Below are 3907 nucleotides of genomic sequence, written 5' to 3'. Positions count from 1 at the left end.
CATTTTCAATAAAAAGGCACGATATTTCCTAGCAGTTGTCACTCCTCAGAGAGCGATCTTAGAGGAGTGTCCGGCTTAGGACGTGCATGAAAAAGCGTGAGGCCTTTGTCTTTCTTTTCTTCCAGCATCGCCTCCGTCGAACCAACCCACCCCCGCCGAGGCTGGTCCCCGGCATTTTTGGAGTTAAATTTGAGCAATCAGAGGAATGCAAAAGGAGATGACCTGCAATCTGTAAACGGTATCGTTTTTCTCTCTGCACAACTGAATCAACAAAAATTGAGGATTAATCTGACCCTGAAAGTATTCAGATATTTGACTACTTAGCACCTAGACCTCTCTAGAAAATTAGTGTATGGAGGCTGAGCAGAAAAGTGAGAAAGATAAAAGGAAAAGGAATAGGAAAAAAAAAAGAGAGAGACCAGCAGTTAGCGTAATGGTTATGTCGTTGGACTCCCATGTAGTCGACGACAGTTCGAGTCCCAGACCTGGTGGCTTAAACTCACGCCGGGCATGTGTGCATGCGTGCCCCAGATCCCAAGAGAAGAATGGAGGAGAAAGGATTGTAGTGTGGTCTCCCCCCCCACCCCCCGGGGAGTGATTTCTTGCTTTCTGTCTCTTTCTGGTGAGAACATGTGCCCTATAGCAAAAACCTCTCAAAAAATAAAAAGGAAAAAAAAAGAAAAAGACAAAAACAAAAAAAATTTTGTCAAAAAATGAAAACCACGTGGCACAAATGGGGCCACTGGGAACTCAAATATGTTTGGCTGCTGATTGGCTTATCCTATGGGGGCAGGGGGATAGGTAAGGATTAGAAATACAAAAGAGCTTCAGAGTGATAAGTTTAAAAATTAAAACAAGAGAACCAGCAGTTAGCGTAATGGCTATGTCGTTGGACTCCCACGTAGCCGACCGCGGTTCGCGTCCCAGACCTGGTGGCTTAAAACTCTCGCCGGGTGCGTGTGTGTGTGAGCCCAAGGTCCCGAGAGGAGAATGGAGGAGAAGGGATTGTGCCGTGACCATCCCCCCTGGGGGGTGATTTCTCGCTTTCTGTCTCTATGTCTCTGTCTGTCTGACGAGCACACGCGCCCTACAGCGAAAAAAAAACTCAAAAAAAAAAAAAAAAGAGGGATGGAAAGAGACAGAAAATAAGTGGGATGCTCTAACCTGGCTCCTGCCTAGACTGGGGAGCAGGAGGGTGAAGTCTGGATAGAGGATCTTTGGTGGTCGAAATCCGTAGCATGAGTTTCAAGCTGCCTTGTCCAGGACTCAAACAGCATTCAACTATGTGGGACTCCAGACACGTAACCATTATGCAATCTGCTAGTCCCTACATAGGTGAAATTTGAGGCACCTCTAAGTGATGAAATAACTGCATGGTGGTTATCCCAGAAGACGAATAGACAAGTAAAAGCATTGAAAATCTTTCATGAAATACTATCTCAAAACTTTCCAAGTCTAGAGAGACATACAGACATCCAGATCCAGGAAATACAAAGGACACCCAGGTAGAGTCAATATAAAGAGATCTGCAAGGCACTTCATAACCAAATGGCAAAATTCAAACAATATTCTAAAAATGGCAAAAGTAAAGCTTCAAGTTACTTATAAAGGATGCCCCATCAGATTAACCTCAGACCTCAGAGCAGAAACCATATAGGCAGGAGGAAATGGGAAGACATTCAGAATTTTTTTTTTTTTTTGAGAGGTTTTTGCTATAGGGCGCGTGTGCTCGCCAGACAGAGACAGAGAGATAGAAAGCGAGAAATCACCCCCCAGGGGGAATGGCCACACCGCAATCCCATCTCCTCCATTCTCCTCTCAGGATCTTGGGTACACATGCATACGTGCCCGGCATGAGTTTACGCCACCGGGTCCAGGACTTGAACCGCGGTCGACTACATGGGAGTCCAGCGACATAGCCATTACACTAACTGCTGGTCCCAACATTCAGAATTCTGAAGGAAAAAAAATTCAATGAGTACTATTCCCAGCAAGATTATCCTTCAAATGGGCAGGAGAAATAAAATCATTCTCAGATGAAGAAAATCTGTAAGGATTTCCCAACACTAGACCAGGTCTTCAAGAAATACTTCAGGGACTGGGACCAGCAGATGATGTAGTGGTTACAGCACTGGACTCCCACCGGTGGACCATGGTTTGACTCCCAAACTCGGTGACTTCGAGCTCATGTCAAGCACGTGTACACACGTACCCAAGATCCCAAGAAGAGAACGGACTGTGGCATGGCCATCTCCCCTAGAGGGTGATTTGTCACTTTCTGGCTGTCTGTCTCTCTGAAGAGCACATGTGCTCCATAGCAAAAATCTCTTAAAAAAAAAAAAAAAGACTTAAGGGACTCCTATATCACGAAAACAAAAAGGAGACAAGTAGAAATTTTTAAAACACACACACACACAATAACTAGATAAATACTAACAAAATGGTAGGGATAAGTGCATGCCAGCAGAAATAAAGATAAAAATCATATGATCATATCATTGATTCAGAAAAAAAAATACAGCATCCTTTCATGGTTAAGATTCTCAATAAAGTGGGTATGGAAAATACATTTCTCAACATAATAAAAGCCATATATGACAAACCTGTATAAGCGAACAAGAGAATGGTGTGCACTTTCTTTTCTTCTCAACATAGTACTAGAAGTCCTAGCCAATGCAGACAATAGAGTGAAAGAAAAGGCACTCAAATAGGAAAGGAACAAGTTAACTTGTCCCTGTTTGCAAATGACATGATCATGTACATAGAAATCTAAAAGAACCTATGAAAAAACTACTAGTAGTAATAAATTCAGTAAAGTTGAGGAAACAAAATCAATATACAAAAATCAATAACTTTTTATAAACCAACAGTGAACAGACTGGAGCAGAACTGAATAAAGCAATCCCATTTACAATCCCATTTACTAAATAAATAAACCAACCAACCTAGAAATAAATCTAACTAGAGTTGTGAAAGACCTCCACAAGGAAAATTATGGAAAACAAGAAAAATTGAATCTGATACCAAAAAAATGGAAAAACATAATTTATTGTTGGATTGGAAAAATCAATGTAATTAAAATATTGGTACCATCTTTTCACCAGATGCTGCCAAAAGCAAAAAGGAAACTCTTGCCCCTCCCAAAGCTGAAGCCAAAGAGAAAGCTTTGCAGGCCAAGAAGACAGTGCTGAAAAGTGTCCACAGACACAACATTTAAAAAGATTCACACATCACCCACCTTCCAGAGTCCCAAGACACTGTGGCTCTGGAGGCAGCCCGAATATCCTCAGAAGAGCACCTGCAGAAGAAACAAGTTTGACCACTATTACATCAAGTCCTGCCTGACCCCTGTGTCTGCCATGTAGAAAAAAGAAAACAAAAACACAATTGTGATCATTGCAGATGTCCAGGCCAACAAGCACCAGATCAAACAGGCTGTGAAGAAGCTCTATAATATTGGTGTGGCCAAGGGTAACACCCTAATCAGGCCTGACAAAGAGAGGAAGGTGTATGTGTGGCTGGCTCCTGATTATGATGCTTTGGACGTTGCCAACAAAATTGGGATCATCTAGCTGAGTACATCCCGCTAATTCTTTTTTTCTTTCTTTCTTTCTTTTTTTTTTTTTTTGTAGAGAGGTTTTTGCTATAGTGTTATAGAGTGCAACCGAATGAACAACCACCAAAGCCAGATTAAGGTTAAAGGGAGTCTTTATTAGCTAGCCAGCAACTACAGCTTGAGGCTCGGGGGCCTAGAGTCAGAACTGCAGCCCTGACTGAAGTTTGAGTAGTCTTTTTATAGGGGGTCAGTTACCAGGGGTTTCTGTGCAAGCAGTTGCAGAAGCTGAATCAAGCAGGTTAATTATGTCTGAGGGGAGTGGGGTTTCCATGTAAGCAGTTACATTGCTAA

At 42.3% G+C, this 3907-nt stretch overlaps 1 pseudogene; it reads left to right on the top strand.

Annotated features, from left to right (window-relative positions):
• Positions 1-713: 713 nt before the first annotated feature.
• Positions 714-3572, top strand: LOC102476640 (60S ribosomal protein L23a pseudogene; annotated as a pseudogene).
• The last annotated feature ends 335 nt before the right edge of the window (positions 3573-3907 follow it).

This window comes from Tupaia chinensis, unplaced genomic scaffold (genome assembly GCF_000334495.1).
Source record: "Tupaia chinensis unplaced genomic scaffold, TupChi_1.0 Scaffold147433_1, whole genome shotgun sequence".
In the NCBI taxonomy this organism is placed as follows: Eukaryota; Metazoa; Chordata; class Mammalia; order Scandentia; family Tupaiidae; genus Tupaia; species Tupaia belangeri.
The sequence above is the reverse complement of the archived record's forward strand: the minus strand, read 5'-3'. Positions and strand labels throughout refer to the sequence as shown.